The 19,187-nt window shown below is 38.5% G+C and overlaps 1 long non-coding RNA gene across 1 annotated transcript in view; it reads right to left on the minus strand.

Annotated features, from left to right (window-relative positions):
- Positions 1–9,122: 9,122 nt before the first annotated feature.
- Positions 9,123–19,187, minus strand: part of LOC149463252 (uncharacterized) — a 62,614-nt gene continuing 52,549 nt past the window's right edge. The window contains exon 3 of the long non-coding RNA XR_016312456.1: positions 9,123–9,552. This is a non-coding gene — a long non-coding RNA (uncharacterized LOC149463252). The remainder of the gene's footprint in view (positions 9,553–19,187) is intronic.

The following is a 19,187-nucleotide window of genomic DNA, read 5'->3' on the forward strand; positions in this document are numbered from 1 at the left end:
ATAGAACAGCTGTATTTACAATGAGATTAAGTTACACATAAGTGGACTCTATTTACTAACTAGAAAAGCTACAATTTCTGGGGAAATTGTGTGAAGTGTTCTTGCCTCCACCAGTAATCTAAAATGTCAATGGGCGGTGTGAGTTGCAAACAAATAGTCATATTGTGAAAACTATCAGGACTATGGCTTAGCCGTGGGCATTTTTAGTGGTGGCAGGGATAGCTGAATGTTTTGATATAAGATTTGTGTAGGTGGGCTTGAAAATGAGGGAGTGATGGTAGTTTAGAAATCATGTCCTGATTTTTCAGCTCACACTCTAGCTTTTGTCAGCTCCCACTCTAGTTTTGAACATTCCGCCATTCATTCCTATGGGACCAATTTCACCACAAAAACGCTGATATTTCGTTAACCATTTGGCGAAACGTTCCACAAAGTAACAGCACACCAATCGGGAACAATCCGCATGTTTCGGTATATTACTGTCTATGTAGTGTAAAAACTGTGGGAGGAGTTAGGGTGGTAAATTTGGTTATAATAATAAGAATATATATGTGAGATAACAGTAAGTGGTCTTGCCATGCAAGAACACTTAATTAGGTGACTTCTGAAGGCAATTGGTTCCACTAGAATTTATTTAGGGGTATCAGAGTAAAGGGGTATGAATACAGATGCACGCCACACTTTTCAGATATTTATTTGTAAATAGTTTGAAAAACATTTATCATTTTCCTTCCACTTCACAATTATATGTCACTTTGTGTTGGTCTATCACATAAAATCCCAATAAAATACATTTACGTTTTTGGTTGTAACATGACAAAATGTGGAAAATTTCAAGGGGTATGAATACATTTTCAAGGAGCTGTAAAATAGTTTTTCTGAAAGAACATTTAGGTTATATGCTTTAGATGTACATAATACTAGACAAAGAGGTGGTCAAATGCAAACTGCAAGTAAAATATTTAAAAATTACTTTGCCAAACAGTATTTATATTCTGTTAGCAAGTAGAGCTTCTTATTTGGATTGTAGAATTTTTGGCAATTTTTCTTTAAGCAAATATTTTCTCTGCAGCAGCAAGATCAAATTGAAGAAAATACAGTCAATACAATAAACTATCCATGTCTTCTAAGTAGATATATTTTCTGTTTTCCCTTGCTCAGATTTATTGCTTTATTCCATCTGACATAAAATAAATGTTGGCTTAATAGGACAGATTTGTGGCATTACTGTTAACCTGCATGTTGATACTTTGTGCAAGAGAAGAAGGCATTCTGCTGAGCCAGCATTAAATCTGCCATAAAGCCCCAGTGATATATGTGTTCCAGGAGAGCTGTCTAGGAGAGGTGACCACAAGGTATGCTCTATCACACAGAAGCTGCTGGCTTCTGCTCTATGTTGATTGCATTATAATAGGATCATCTGTTTTTTTTTTATAGTTGTAGATGGGGTGTATTTCTAAATATGCAATGCTTTCTATTAATACATTACAAAAAGATAGCTAACATAATCCAGCCAGCAAAAATGATTTTGAGGTGTTATGAATTCAGTATATTTTACTAGTTTACTATTCCCCAGAGCTCCTAAACTTCAAACATACAACCCAAGCAATTCAGAAATGTGGATCCTGATTTTTTTCCATATCATAAATTAATGTCCAAAATTATTTCAGTATACATAATAGACATTATATCTGGCAGCAATTTTGGATGATATTCATATATGAGTATACAGTAGTTTTGGACATAGGGTAAGCTCAATGTTTCAATCACACAAAGGTACCTCGAAGGAAGTAGCTTTGCTATTTCTTCGGAAAAGGGATATGTATACTGGAATGTTAACTTGCTAATGAGCTTCTTATAATGTTACAAAACCCACAGCAGTAAAATAAAATCAGTATGTATAGTTGTGTTCAAAATAATAGCAGTGTGTTGAAAAAAGTGAATAAAGCTCAAAATCCTTCTAATAGCTTTTATTTCCATACACACAAATGCATTGGGAACACTACACATTCTATTCCAAATCAAAACATCAAGAAAAATATATCAAATTTGTGTTGTTCCTCTAAAAAAAAGTGAAGAAAAGTGAATATTAGACTGTTCAAAAAAATAGCAGTGTTTGTATTCTTCTTTACAAACTCAACATTTACTATATAAACTGAAAAATGTTTGAAGATTTTGCTTTCCTTTGAATCAATTAATATTTAGTTGTATAAGCACTGTTTCTGAGAACTGCTGTACATCTGTGTTGCATGGAGTCAACCAACTTCTGGCACCTGTGAACAGGTATTCCAGCCCAGGATGATTGGACTACATTCCACAGTTCTTCTCTATTTCTTGGTTTTGCCTTAGAAACTGAATTTTTGATGTCACCCCACAAGTTTTCTATTGGATTAAGATCTGGGGATTGGGCTGGCCAGTCCATAACATCAATCTTGTTGGTCTGGAACCAAGATGTTGCATGTTTACTGGTGTGTTTGGGGTCGTTGTCTTGTTGGAACACCCATTTCAAGGGCATTTCCTCTTCAGCATAAGGCAGCATGACCTCTTCAAGTATTCTGATGTATTCAAACTGATCCATGATCCCTGGTATGCGATAAATAGGCCCAACACCGTAGTAGGAGAAACATCCCCATATCATGATGCTTGCGCAACCATGCTTCACTGTCTTCACAGTGTACTGTGGCTTGAATTCAGGGTTTGGGGGTCGTCTGACAAACTGTCTCCGGCCACTAGACCCAAAAAGAACAATCTTACTTTCATCAGTCCACAAAATGTTGCGCCATTTCTCTTTAGGCCAGTCAATGTGCTCTTTGGCAAATTGTAACCTCTTCAGCACATGTCTTTTTTTCAACAGTAGGACTGTGCGGGGGCTTCTTGCAGATAGTTACCTGTGAGTACTGTTCTAATTGTAACAGTACTCACAGGTAACTTTAGACCTTCTTTGAACTTCCTGGCGCTGACTGTTGGAGGTTAGAGATGTCTGACTGCTATTATTTTGAACACAACTGTATATGCAGTAAAGAATGTTTGTTAAACTCACTGTGGAACCTAAGGGGTTAATCCGCATTGTGTAAAAAGGATGTTTGATCCTTTCTTCTATGATCCTCCCCTTCTTCTATTGTCCCCAATCCATCTGCCCCTAGAACAGAGCCTGGGAGGCAAGGTGCACATGCTCAGCTTGGTGTGAATTGCTAGAGAGTTTTTTTCTTGGGAGAGTGCATGTGATCAGCACAGGGCCAATCAGCACTGTCCAGACAGAGGGTCAGGGGTTATGCAGCCTTATCAGGGGAGAATGAAAACTCCTCCTATAAGCTTTAACCAGTGCTCTGCTTGATATTGATAGAAGTCACAAGACTGCTCTAACTGCTGATGAGAAAAGGTATTGATGAGTTTATATTTACTAAAATAATTGCATTTCCATGTTTTGTGTACTGGGGGAGACCTGATATAGTGAATGCAGGGTCCTGGGTTTAGTAACACTTTAAGGCTCCCTTCGATGTGAGAACACATTCAAAATCATGTGCATTCTCATTTTTTGCAGGCATGCTGGGGTGTCATTGTTATTGGCACCTCAATGCACCTTGCTAAAGTGCATGAGAAATTGCACCCCAAAACACACAGAAACAGAGTACCATGGTGGGGTGTGTTTTTTTTCTTAAAAAAAAAAAGGGTTATGCACTACTTTGTTGCTATTCAGATGAATGGGCTGCCCTACTGCAATGCACTGTAACATGCGAAGAAAAATGCAGCAATGCATGTATGCTGCCACACCGCACATATGTAATCCTAGCCCTACACTTGTAGTGCCCCCTGCAGAGCAATCCATGGCTCAACCGCTTCCTTTTATTGTTCTCTGCCAGTCCATGTGAACAAACCCTATGGGAGGGTGAAGGCTAAGGGGCTCTTGGGGGATTCTGAGAAGAAGAGGGGAGGTCTATGGCTAAGCTGTCCCCACACCCTCTGGGTACTCACAGTTCAAACCCCAGTCTCAACACAGCACCTGCTGGGAATAAAGGGAGCTGCTTCTTCCCATCTCAGGTGATGTGATATGTCACACGACAAGGGGGGACAGGAGGAGGAAAGGTAGTCTGCCCTCACTCCCCAGTGGTGCTGCACTGAGACTAAAGCAGCCCACAGATGATTTGATTTTCTTTCCTTCCACCACATGCTACCAGTGTTCTCCCCCTCTGCATATCAACACTGCACCCAGGGCACTTGCCCCTACTGTTCTCCACCCCTTGTCCCTACCCTGAGTTCCACTTTAACATTATCTGCCTGAATATCTCCATCTCTTGTAGTGTACTGTATTTATAAATGTTACCAATATTAAAGTCAGCTTGTATTTTATGTTTATTGGCCCTTTATGTGGCATCCAAAAATAAAAAATCTGCTAGGATAGGTCTTTGTTTCCTGTTAATAACCATCCAAGATTGAAACAGTTCAAAAACCTCAAGGACAGAAAATAGCACATTATTAAAGCATGCAGAGGTCAATAAATTATTAATCAGATGATATTACTTGCCCTTAATAATTAGTTATTAGCTACAGATTGGAAACACAGACTTTCATTAATATGTTCCAGAGGAGACAAGAAGGATCATGGGAGCAGACTGTCAGGGGATTGTGTTGGGGCTGGTAAATGAATCATACCTAATCTGGGAGAAATGTAGCTGCAGAGGATGGGCAGTAATCCTCCATTATGATTAATTGCTCATCCATATTCAACAAGCAGTATGATGTATTTTCAGTGGACAATTATGGATTCCAGCATGCTTTCCTATTACTTTCACTGAAACTTTATATATTTGCAGTTTATCATTCTGCTCATCTTGTTCCTGTTAGAGAAAACAGGAATGGTACAGATGTTCATGTAGATGTACAAGTATTTGGTACTGATATCTTTAATGTTTCACATGCCACAATGAATATGAAGGTGAGCTATGTTGGTTAATTCAGTACAGTCTGAATGATCATTTGCTGGAATGTCCTTCTCCAATTACTCTAGTCCAACAACTCATTGTGCTAACTTCTGCCCAACGTGAATGAAAAGCACTGATATTTCACAGAATGCCAGGAACATCAGAGGTGGACAACCTGCCCATCCGCCATTCAGTTTGTTTAATTTTTTTTTGCAGGCTGATTGGTCATAGATTGTTCTCTGCAGTTTAGTAGCAGAAACACCTCACTGATTACTTGAGTGACTTTTATCGCCAGGGCAGAAATTTGGGTCAATTGTTGGTTGCAGCTAGAATTAAAAAATAGGCCACTAGTGTGGAATTTTTTCAACTGTCTTAAAGCTTTGCCTGCTTCATAACAACATGCACATTTCAAAGCAATAGTTTAGGTACTGTTGTTGTTTGTTTTCCTCTTTATCCATAGTTTTTAGGATCTTGCTTTGTCCATGTTCTTTTTGTCCCTTGTTTATGTGATGATCTGAGCTGGCATATAATTCCAAGGTGTGCATTCCTTCCATTGACTTATCTGCTCCCAATTAAAATGGATATTTTCTTGGTGTTGATCATGGCTTCATCTTGGACTCCAACTTGTCTATTGTTTTGGTACTTCACTTGGCAGTTAATTCTCTAGTTCTGCCTTTTTCCTGACCTTTAGGTGTCCGTTTAAGAACCAGCAGTAATAGATCGCTGCTCAGTTCTAAGGCATTCTCGGAGAACACAGTTCTCCTGTGAATGCCGTTTATGAAGCATATGTAGATCAGTTCTCCAATCGAAGGGAGAACGTCTACAAACGCTGGAAAACGGCTGATTTTACTATAATCTTGCGAGATTACAGTAAAAGATCAGTTTACTAAACAGAGGTAAATTATCTCTGCTTACTTTGTGGTCCCTCCGATTCTCCAGCTCTGGGCTCGAGAATCTGGAGGGAGAACACAGATCTCCAGTGAAGGGCTGAACATGTTCTCCTGAGTGTTATAAACTGTGAATGACCAGAGAATAGCTGCGATCCTCTGAATCACAGCTATTCTCTGTGTCATAAAAGGACACCTTAGTCCACTTTCTGGCCAATGTACTCATGTTAAGCACCACCACAACACAGCTTCTGTGAATATCACTGGAACAAACCTTTTGAGGAAGACTAGCTGGTGACTTCAAGACTTGTCAGTTTCTCCTGTTCCTGGACCAGGCACTGAACTCCAAGGCTCATATCAGACTCAGTTATATTCCTTTTTTATACATGTTTTCTTGCAACATACAGCATGGATACTGTATCTATATGCCAGTCCATGTGTATATATGGAAGTCGCTGTGTTTTCTAGTGATGAGCATGTGTCTGGTTCACTAGATGTTTGCTAAACATAACTTGAAATCGACAAACCCTGAATATAGCAATCAAACTACACTGAAGTCAATGTGAGCTAAAAAAGTTACCAAATTACATTTCCATATCTGACCCATATTCAAGTTAAGGGACTGTTATGAATTTTAGGAGGGAAACTCACGCAAGAAAGAAAAAAATGGCTTGGAGACCCTCAAAATTTGTACCAGACCCTTATCCAACCATACACCCTGGTTGGCCAGGAAAGAAAGGGGCAGTTAAATAAAATAACTAGAGATGAGCGAATCGAACATGACGAAGTGGAATTCGTTCCGAAGATTTGGAAAAATTCTATTCGCGACGAATCCGAAGATTAGCAAACTTCGGATGCACCATTCGAATTTTCCCAAAAATGGCGGCGACATGTGTGGCGACGGAGAAAATGGACAGAGAAGATGGGGCGGGGATCTCTGGGAAGGCACGCAGACCCATAATGCATTCATGACATGTGATCGCATTAGCCAATCAGCAGCCAGCCAGCACTGTGTAATGGTGGAACTATAAATCGCGGCCATCTTAGAATTCTCCATTAGCCTCCGGTCATTCAAGAGAGACAGACCTGTGTGTATTAAGGGACAGAGTTAGGGCCACAGAGACTTTAGGGCCACAAAATCGTTACTCAGGGACACAGAATCGTTACTCAGGGACACAGAATCGTTACTCAGGGACACAGTGTTCAGTGTTGTGCGCATTAAGCCAGACACCAAAGGGCAGCACAGACCTGTTATTACTCGCTCAAGCATGGCTGAACAAAACCAGTCTCTACCACAAATTGGACCCAGACCTGCCCAGGGTCTCGTAAGTAGATTGCACGGAGGAGTAGAGTTCGTTATTGGAATTAACTGTGAGGGACTTTTAAACCTAGGCCTGTGTATGGCCTTCAATTGAAGCTGCTTCTGCTCCGCCACTCTGCCATTGGACTCTTGATAGTCGTCTCCCCACGCTGCTGCTGGGGGGACTTTTTAACATAGGCCTCTGTATGGCCTTCAATTTTAGCTGCCTACGCTCCGCCACTCTGCCATGGGCCCCTGTACCGCCTCCTCATGCTGCTGCCAGGCCCGTAATCTGCCATGGGCCCCCGTACCGACTCCTCATGCTGCTGCCAGGCCCGTAATCTGTCATGGGCCCCTGTACCGCCTCCTCATGCTGCTGCCAGGTCCAGAGTGTGTCATGGGTCCCTGTACGGCCTCCCATTGCTGCTGTCTCCATCGCCACACTCTGCCATGTGCCACTTTCAGGTCTCCTCACACTGCTGGTGGGTTCCATTTTGTCATAGGGTGCTGTATGGCCTCCCATTGCTGCTGCCTCCACCGCCACACTGTGGCTCCACACTCTGGTTTTGGCCCTGTGACTGCCCAAATGAGTGAAGTGTGCGGTGATTCTAAGATCGACGGCACTCATCTGCATGTCATACTGACTGACAGTATTATTTCTCTTCCCCAGCAGACTCCAAGGGCATTTAAATTAAAGGTACAGTGTTCTGCACTAATATAAAGGCTCTCTGAAGCCTAGAAACACCCTTTTTATAAGTTAAATTCGCAGCGAATATATTCGGCTCGAAGCGAATTTATTCGGCGAATCAGCCGAACCGAATTTTTGAATAATTTGCTCATCTCTAAAAATAACCATAGCCAAACCATGGCCGTTATGGATGTCAAAATATAAAAACTACTGGAAGAAGCAGGAGGGCTGAAATCTTTAATAAACAAAGGCAGGCAAACATCCCAGGCTAAGTGACTACCAAACTGCATATGTGCTTGTTGGATAACTTTGATTAGATTATCTAATAATAATACCAAATATTACGATGTCACTATATGCACTATAGCTTTATCATTCTTATGTATTGATCTCTTCCTCAAAATGTATACAGTTTATATATATATATATATACCGGTATATATATATATATATATATGTGATTCAGGCCATGGCTTTATTTGAAAACTGCTCAGATGTCATTATGGCTTACTTGGTGCAGCACTGAAATTTCCTTTAAAAAATGTATTTGCATCTTCCCCCACTGCATATAATGATACATAAACATGGTTCATCCTATAAATATTTCTCTAGCATACATTAACCGTGAAGTGCAGTCTTTGGTTTATTTAATATTACTCTAAAGACCTCAAAGCAGCTAGTGGCTAATAAAATGAACTCAGGCTAATGTGAAAGTACGGGAGACTGGTTTATGTGTCCTATAAAAACAGGTTTAACTGGCCTACTTTGGATGTTTATTGTTGAGCTTTATATGGGGCCATACTGTATAAATTTATACATGAATAAGACTAAGACATTCACTTTTTACTTGCTGTGCACTGCACATTAATCCAAATCTACAGGTTTTCTTTATATTTTATATCTTTATTTGTATCCATGTAAAAATAACAAACAACAAAAGCTGCCTTTACAAAATCAGCTGTGGTTTTATGAAAGCCAAACAAAATCTATTCCATGGTTAATTTATCACAACCTCTTCTCTTTTTTCTCCTTTTTTATTTGTAGTGGTGTATAAAACACAGTGGCTAAATGGTTAGCACTTCAGATGGGCAGCACTAGGGTCGTTGGTTTGAATCCCAACCACGGCACCACCTGCCTGGAGTTTGCATGCTCTTCCTCTGCCTGCGTACGTTTCCTCCCACACTCCAAAGACATGCTGGTAGGATCATTGGCCCTTGTGTATGTATGAATGTGTTAGGGCCCATAGATTGTAAGCTCCTTAAGGATTAGGGACTGATGTGAATGTACAATATATATGTAAATTGATGGCGATATATAAGAGCCTGTAATAAATAAAAGTTGTTCTTTATTGCTCTTATGGTGCTCTTGGTATGCCAATATAAAAAGAGAATCAAGAAAGAACATGTATCAGTTTCCTTAAAGAGTACTCATCACAGGCTTAGAACTGCACATTAAAGAAGAACTTCACACCCCTCTACAATTTCTTTTTTACCTTCTTAACTGCACTGCTGGGTTGTCCACAAAAAACATATTCTCCATCCCAGTATATTCAGCCGTGTCTGTTAGCCTCTATTCCATCTCAGCACTGCAGGTCCTATGCTGCCCTGTACTAATATGACATCATCAGGAAGATGGCTGGCGAAGTATCTGTTGTGGTGGCAAGTTTCCAGTGCATGCACAGTGTGGTGCAGATTGCTCTAAAGCATGTGAAGTTGGTATTTCAGGAGGCTTTGTGTAGGGGGATGATGTCATTCTTGCCTAGGTAAGAAAGTAGAAAGTGCAGGACATTAACATAAAAATAAAAACATGCACACACACACACTAACACACATTTTGACAGATCATGTTATTCTGACAGCAAACACTGTATTGTGAATGTTCCAGAAATCCCAAAGATACTGTCTATGATATGAGGTACTTCTAGCTTTCAATGACTAAAGGAAAACTAGTGTTAAATATAATCTGTGATGTAGCCCATACCAATGCACTGAAAATGATCCTGCTGTTTTAGTTTAAAGTCAGTGATCATTTTCTATAACTGCCAAAAATGTGTTTTTCTTAAGCAGACATGGCAAGAGTACTCAGTTTGTAGGTAGGGTTTCCCAAAACTTTAACATTCCACTCCTATTTTTTGGATTACTGTATCACCAATAAGTCCATACAGAACCTAAATAACAGCTAAAGTAAGAATGCAGCATAACATTTTTTTTTTCTACTAAATTGTGGATAAAGTTTGGAAGGGGAAAAACCTATGCTCAGGCTTATATTGCTTGCAATACATCAAACCACACCCCAAACACCACCTATACCTGTCTATAGGGGTGGATGTTTAGCTCAATGGTGAGGCTGTGCAAATTGAAACATAGGAAAAAGACAGCAACCCAACTGAACTTCCATGACAACTGTTTACTGAAGTCCCAGATCAGCAGAGACATCGTTTAGAGGGTAAGCAGCCCTTTGCATATCACCTTGAAAAATAGAATTTGTGTACCCTTGAAACATTGGTGTTTCTGCTGATATAGGACTTTAGTAAATAATTATCTTGGAAGTTTACCTGGAGTGCTGAGTTTTTTCAATGTTTGGGTTTTTATTGCTGTCTTGCCATGTACCCATTGGGAGATTTACTCATCACATTAGTCATGAGAAATCTGCACAGCTGCTAAATTCTGCACAATGCTCACACCCTAAAAATTAATTGGACTTCTATTTAATCTGATGGAAGGCACGCATCTAACATTTTTCATAATGTTTCTCCTTTCAGAAATGTACAGGACAGCTTTGTTTTCTGCCCTTGTTGGAGGATCCTTGAAGTTACAACACTGGACTATACCACATCATTTTGCATGTTTCTTGCTTATATTTTCAGGCAAAGACAAAGAAGGAAAGTAAAATGATAACTTCTTGCACATATATTGTGCAGCCCACCTGGGACGGATGGGAGGTGTTCATCCAGGAAGCATTTAATGGTGAACCAGCAAAACTGGTCAGGCAGTTTGACCACAGTACCCTCCTTTATGTCTGAAGCCCTTGCAGAACCTAATACTGGGAGTGCTAAGTATACTACTCTACGACTTTTAATGGATTTTATCATGCGGTTATGATTGCTCATCTTTGCTCAAGCTACATACTGAGCATTGCCTGGGCAATATAACTGTGCATTGTGAGTGGACAATACATTGGATGGCATTTCTTGGAGGATTGATAGTTGCTCTTGTAAACTACAAGTCTCACTCAAGCATTGTGGCTGATCCATGCACAGTAAACACTCACAGCCTTGATTTATCAATATTGTCCATTTAGTGTCCTGTTCAGAGATCAACTGCTTTCATTGTTCAAGGTATTTTGAGTGTGCACATGTGAAGCAAAATATATGCTGAAGGAGGATGGCTTGAGTCCCTTCTAATTAATGAAAAATCTAGTGTTTTTATTCATCTCACAGAGAGAGCTATACAAATGTTATTCAATGCAACATAATAATATGTTGTGATCCGTGCTATACATTGCGTGCTCCTTGTCAGTTTGATCCCTTGTGTTGGGAAAATGCATTCAGTTCAATCATATACTCTGAGAAATTATTGTGTTTCCTGCAGAGGGTTTTGCAGATTTCTAATGCCTCATTGAGGGTTTAACTCAAATTGGGACTTTAAAGAGACACATAGATGGATATATGAGCTTTAACTTTATAAGGGTGTCATAATATGTAGGTAAGTATAGATGGCGCCACAAAAGAATATACGATTAACACACAATATCTTAAAAAAAATATATAACTAAATAAATAGACCAGCTGCAACATCCCCCCTATAGTAGGTGCATAAACATTACAAACAAACAGACTGCTCTAGTAAGAAAAGTGTCCAAAATATATATATATACACATGTGTATATATATATATATATATATATATATATATATATATATATATATATAATATATCCGTGATAAATAAATATATATATATAAATCATATAAAGTCCCAAATAATGGTGCTATTGATGAAAAAGTGTTCAAACGAAATCCACCCAGTGTGTCTACCACCAAATAAAATGAATAAACTCACCAGAGCAATATGCTGATAATATTATAAATCAGCATAAGTGCATTCTGCTCTGGGAGCAATGAACTCCAAAGCTTGGCTTCAAAAAACGATCTCCACTACCCTGGGAGCAATACTCTGCAGTAGAAAATGTGACTCTGTAGATCCACTTCATTCAAACACCACACCTTCCATTAGGTATTAGAATAGACACTCGGAAATATAAAGAACAAAAGCTAATGGTGCAGTACCTCTAAAATCATTACTTTATTAAAAGTTCATCACACTTACAAAGAACGGTGTCACAGCCGACACCAGGACAATCAGCATAATCAGATGTAATCACAACGAACCCAGCCTCATAGCTCATGCGCTGTACCGACCACTGGGAACGTGCTGACGTCACACCAATCAAGCCCCGCCCTATGCATTTAGTCATCGACGTCCTCATGGAGCGGAGAGATGTGAGATGTCCTTCCCTCATTAAATATGCACTGCATTTGAGTCATTCAGCTGTCAGCAATTAGGAATCATGTTGTAAACATGATACGCTAATGACGGATTGCCGCACTCGTATATATAACAGAAATATGACATCAAAAAACATCAAAGAGGCAAGGAGAAAATTATGTATATTATATAAGTGGAAAAACCACTCATTTGGCACTCAACCTCAAAAGTAGGACTGCCACCACAGGAATTTAAAGGCCCAGTCAATACATTTAATAAGAACTCTAACCAAAAAATATAATTGCAAATGATTATCAAAAATGAACATCTCTAATATCAGAAACAATTATCAGAAATAAATACGTATCTTTGATATTATTATCATTAAGTAACATGTTAAAGGACTGATATAAATTAAAAAGATACCAAAATATTGAAAAAACTCTATGATGTTTTCTTAAAACTAAAAATCATTTTCAACCCATATGGTTTCAAAGAATTTTACTTGTAAATCCAATATGTCTCTTTTTTTTTAAATTTCATTAACCAGGTCAGTCCCTCTCCAATGGGGCTTTATCATATCTATCCCACAACAGGTTAACAACCTAAGGTCACAATTATGTACCAATTTAAAGTGTCTGGATACACTGTGTTTCTCAAAACCCTTTTTTATATTGCCTATATGTTGTCCTATTCTGGTTTTTAAACATCTACTTGTTCTTCCAATATATTTAAGGTGACACGGACATTCCAAAACATAAACAACATGTGTGGAATTGCAAGTGATCAAAGTATTGATTTTATATTCTTTATTCGAAAAAAAAGGAGTGAAAGGATTTTCTTTTTATTCTGGATTCAGTTTTCACTGTACTACACAATTTACACAGTTACAGTGAAAAAACCCTTTTACGTTAGGAAATAAATCAACCTTGTAAGAGGGATCAATCACATTATGAGCTATTCTTGTTCTTAAAGGCCTATTTTTACTATAAACAAAATTTGGTCTTTCAGGTAAAATATTTTTCAATACTTCATCCTTTAATAAAATTGGCCAATATTTCTTAAAAATACGTTCCATACTTTTATATTGCATATATAATTAGTGATAAAGGATACATTATTGTTGTCAAAACTCTTAAATTCCTTTTCTTACATAGGAGCAATTCTCTTTCTTTCTTATTGATCTGATCTCTTTCATTGATGAGAAAACCTCTCTCATAACCTTTTTCAATAAATCTATCAATTAGTATATTAGTTTGATCTATAAAGTCTCTGCTTTCTCTACAGTTTCTTTATATTCTGGTAAATTGGCTTCTTGGTGTACTGTAAAGCCACCTTGGATGATGTCCACTAGACACGGGTATATAGCTATTTATAGCACTTATGGTGATTTATAATATTATCAGAATATTGCTCTGGTGAGTTTATTCATTTTATTTGGTGGTAGACACACTTGGTGGATTTCGTTTGAACACTTTTTCATCAATAGCACCATTACTTGGGACTTTATATGATTTATATATATACAGTATTTATTTATCACGGATATTCACTATATATATATATATATTTTTTTTTTTGGACACTTTTCTTACTAGCGCAGTCTGTTTTTTGTAATAAGGGTGTCATAATGTATTTTAATTTATTTTTTTCATATATGAATTTAATTAATTCATGAAATAATTAATTAAATATAATATATTTAGAATGTAGCACTCTCCTAGATAGGCTGCTAGGTTGATAGGTAAATTTAGTTCTCTTTGGCTCCTCTGTAATCATTGGAGCAGCTGCTGATTTCTTTGGCTGTTCTGCAACTCACAGGCTGCGGATTTGATTGCTCCCCCTGCCTTCTAGAATATAGGGGGCTGAAAGAATCAAATGGACAGGTTGAATATTTATTGTGCTGTTGCCAATCCCTGGGGAGGTGTGCACAGTAGGTGGCTGGGGAGAACATAAATAATCTGTGGTCTGGGGGAGCCTTGTTCTTGTCCTGCTTGAGGAGTTTCACAACCTCAGCTGTGTCAGAGCTTGGGGCCTATTCCTAATCACCTTTAGCGCTAACCAAGCAGTCTCACCTACAAATCTGTCCTGGAGGACTCACTGAAGAGTGCTGGGTGGAAGTTGGAAAGTGTGTAGTTGTCCTGTGGCATTGTGAGTATTAACACCTCCCTCACTCCATAGTGTCTGGTGGAAGCTAGGAACTGAGCAGTTGTCCTGGAAAATAGAGATGTCTGGAGGATCTTGAGGGAGTTGAATTGTCCTGGAGAGACATTATGAAATTAGACCTGAGCTCAAGCCCCAAGTGACTGTGTGCTACGTTTAAGGATAAGTTCCAGCAGTAGTTCTTTCTGAGACAACTCTTACAGGGTCTCAGAACTGGCTAGTCCTATTAATCCTTGGCAGACCGTTCAGACAAGCCTTGCTTAGTCAAGAGTGTCCTCCTGTTAGTATTTAACGGAACTAAAGTATCCCATGCCACCCTTGACCTTCTCCCATCCTAAGATCTACAAGCAATAAACTTTAAAAAGGCAACCCCTAGACTGTTCATTGAAGCCAGAGTGAATGCGGCTGTGTGACTAGTGGCCTCTGCACTAGCTGGGAAAGAACCAGTTAAAATCAGCGACTCCTACGTGGAAAGTACTATATTCATAAAATCATTTGTAAAAAAATTGGGATTTTCATTTGATACAATAGTAAGGCTGAACATTTTTATTTTGATTAAATAAAATTAGTGGTGGGGTATACAGTATACACTCTAAGCTGTTTTTATGTGCAAGTTTTGTGATTACATTTTATAGCATTGGTGACTCCTCCACCTTTTTGATATATTTTTATTACATAGTTTTGGACCTTGAGTTATTCTTATTTGTTTCTGTGAAAATTCAACTTCTGCAACATAAATCCTTCTTTTGAGGCCTAACTAAACTGAATTTAGCAATTTGTGGGAATAAGTATAGCCTACGAAATCTTGCATTTTAGGAGTTGTGGATGAGGGTATGGGCTTAAACAAGACGTTGACATTTAATTGTTAATAGAAATATAATAAATGTGTGTGTGTATATATATATATATATATATAAAAATGTATGTGTATATATCACCATTATATAACCTTTGCAGACTGCAGTAATCTTATACACAAAAGGCTAACTTAACTAAGCTATAAAGATTGTTATTTGCCAAATAATCATTAGTTTCAGTAATGATCATTAGTAAGCACGGAACATAACAACCACATGGTTAAAAAGGATCATTATGGAAAATAACAATAAGGTATCATTTAGTGAACTGAGCCTATAATCAGTTACTGAATATTTAGGTTTTTTCAGCTTTCAACAGGGCAAATGTGGCTCATTATGCAGTTATACTACTTTATTCAGCCTTGGAGCTTATTTGAGATTGGCATTCTTGCCTTGTAGAATCTTTGCCCAGGTATCCAAAAGATTAGGTCTTTAAAGATTTTATCAGCAGTAGTTTAGCTATCACAAATAAACCTACAACAAAAAGGAATTGACTCAGAGACTGCAGTGCAAAAGCAAACTTTCTGAACTGGGAGCTATAAAAATTGACTCAATACTTCAGTAGTTCAATACACAGAAATAAAACACAGATATGAGAGAAAAATTGAGTCATCGTCTCCTCTGAAGCATGGCAATAGGACTGGTTTACAGGTAATAATCTCATTATTATTGTTGACTAGAAGGAATGTAACCGGATGTAAGACATTTTGTCTGTAGGAAAATCGATTTGAAAAGGGTTGTAGATCAACCTGCTAGAGAGATTAAACCTTATCAGATACCCCAATACAACTGACAAGTGGTAAAGGGAAAGGACGCTGAAGGAGATTAGTTTTCAATTATGTATCACCTATCATGTCAACAGAAGGCTCGGGAGCAGGAAAAGTGATGGCTTTAATTTGTTTTGTGCTGTACGTTTCCTGTGCAGGAAGAAACAAGGCAAATTGTGTGAAAGACAAGAGAAGATAAGTTTAGATACGGAGGGTAGAAAACAAGATCATGGAAAGATTTTTATTTGCCTGGGAGGTTTTAGCTAGTGTGTAACGTTGTGACAGAGAAAAAGGGATTGTTCGTTTTAATTTAGCCTCACAAGGCTAGATTACGTCTTGCAAAACAAACAAAAGATTTCCCAGCAACACCTACCAGCCAGCTAGCGAAACAACCAATTTGGCCCTGTCTAACAGTATGCGTTAAAAACAGAGGGTTTTGTTTGCACACATTTGAAAATACTTGCGTAAGCCACGTTCCCGCGTCAAGAGTTCTCTGTATACTGTGGACCTAACTAAAATTTACAAAGTCTCCATGGTGGGAGCACATGTATAAATGGATGGATTAAGGGCAGGTTTGCCTGGAGGAGCCCATCCCTCCTTAAAGGTAGAGGGATGTTTGTGACGCCCAGCTATACCAAAATTACAGCAAAGGCATCCAGTGCATCCCTGTGCCGGATTACTTCTTGGCCAACATAGGCCTTGGCCTACGGTGCCATTGCTCATGGTTAGGAAATGGAACATTATTGCATAATTTCAGAAGATGGCTATATTCTATTTTATTCCATTCTATTCTATTTAAATTTTGAAATTTGGCTATATTCTTTCTATTTTATTCTCTTCTATTTGAATTTTGAAATTTGGCTGTATTCTTTCTATTTTATTCTATTCTATCTGAATCTCAAAATTCAAAAGATAGCTATGGTCTTTCAATTTTATTCTATTCTATATTCAAAAGACTGCTATATTCTTTCTAGTTTATTCTATTCTATTTGAAATTCGAATTTTGGAAGATGGCTATATTCTATTTTATTCTATTCTATTTGAGATTCAAATTTCAAAATTTGAATGTCAGAAGACGGCTATATTCTTTCTATTTTATTCTATTCTATTCGAAATTTGGAAGACGGTTGTATTTTTCTATTTTATTCTATTCTATCCAAAATTCAAATTTCGGAAGATGGCTATATTCTTTCTATTTTATTCAATTCTATTGTAATCTTGTCTATTTGTTTTCTATTCTATTCTTTTATTCTCTATTGTATTTTTTTCTATTCTTTTATTTTCTGTTCTATTTTATTCTCTTCTATTCATTTCTATTGTATTCTTTTCTTTTCTATTTATTTTCTATTTTATTCTATTCTATTTTATTCTTTTCTATTTTATTTCTATTTTATTTTATGTTATTCTATTCTTTTCTATACTTTTTCTATTCTGTACCATTCTATTCTATGAAGCAGCCTAAGTAGGAATCATCATCTTATTTTACTTGTATACCTTATTGTATTTATTGCAATATGTTTCCATTTAAAACTCAATTTCATTTTCGAATTCGGATAATTTTTTTCTTTATAACTTATTTCAAAAATTCTTTGACATTCATTACTATTTTGATTCAGAATTTTGGACACAGCTGAATCTCTGAATGATGAAAAATTTGTCCAAATTTTAATTTGTAGCTAAACGAATTGCACATGTCTTCTGACAGTGTAGAGCCGCTCACCTGGCTGCAAATCACTTGCCAAGCTACCACAAGTGTGGCTGAGCTGCAGATAGAGGGAACCTGAGGAATTAACTTCACCGGGAACCTAGGGAGTTGTGGGAAATGGTGGATAAAGGGGCTGCATCTGAGCATGGTGAGTAAATGGGCACCCCACTACACATATACCATGTTTCCCCGAAAATAAGACACTGTCATATTTTTATTTGCCTCAAAAAAACACACTAGGTCTTATTTTTTAAATGTCCAGGTGTGGACAGGGGGTGCAGAGGTGAGCTGCAGGCAGTTGTGGATGAGGATAACTATGGAGAGGGCTGGTTGATGACAGTAGTGAGCTGCAGTCAGGTGTTGCAGGGGTGACTTAACAGGTGAGTTTCAGACAGGGTGCAGATATGAGCCACAGACAGGGTGCAGGGGTGAGTTGCAGACATGGAGTGCAGAGCTGAGCTCTGGCCGGGGGGTGCAGAGCTGAGCTCTGGCCGGGGGGTGCAAAGGTGGGTTGCAACTCAGCTCACCTCTGCACCCCCCCAGCCGCAGCTCACCTATGCACCCTGTCTGCAACTCACCTAACTCAATTTACCTCTGCAACACCTGCAGCTCACCTTTGCACATCCCCCCTCCACTGCCCTCATATGGTTAGCTAGCTTTGCAAAACACAGCTGTCAGTAGCCGGCCCCTCTCTATAGTAACTCCCATTTTGGGTCCTATCTTCCCACACAGTGCACCAAGCGCACTTACTCACTGCTCCGCTTCTTCCCCACTGACCGGTGATCACCCCTGGGGCATTGGCTTCCATGCATTAGGCTGCAGGAGGAGATGCCCCACCCCTAAACATACTGCACACTGCACCCGCAGATATCTGTTCCTTCCCTGTCCCACAGTGAGTACAGAGGTAGGGAGGTTCTGTGGGAGCGGATGGTGCTGTCACTTCAGCCGCGCTTCTGTGTTTATAAGAGACAGTAGATATGGGTGTGCGCAAGGCCAGTGGCGGAGGTGGTGGAATGGCGTTCCGCCATGTTCCGGCTGAAAAAAAGCCCTGATCACAACTAGGTCTTATTTTCGGGGTAGGTCTTATACTTTAGAAATTCCCAAAAATAGCACTAGGTCTTATTTTTGGGGTAGGTCTTATTTTAGGGGAAACAGGGTAGATATGCATGTGTGTAAAGGACCTTAATAAAATTGTAAGAGATATAATGACTTATATGTGAAGATGTGAGACTTATACCATATGTGGTAATTATATTTTAAGGACACCTGACAAGTATCCAAAACTAACTATATTTGGCAAGTAAAATACCCTCATACTTGATAAGTATGCTAATGACACATCAACATCTGTGCATTTGTTTAAAATTAAACTGATCATTTGGGTATGATCCTGTCTCAGGAGACTACATGTAAG

This window comes from Staurois parvus, unplaced genomic scaffold (genome assembly GCF_062004578.1).
Source record: "Staurois parvus isolate SC_StPar_1 unplaced genomic scaffold, SC_StPar_1.0 ptg000155l, whole genome shotgun sequence".
NCBI lineage: Eukaryota > Metazoa > Chordata > Amphibia > Anura > Ranidae > Staurois > Staurois parvus.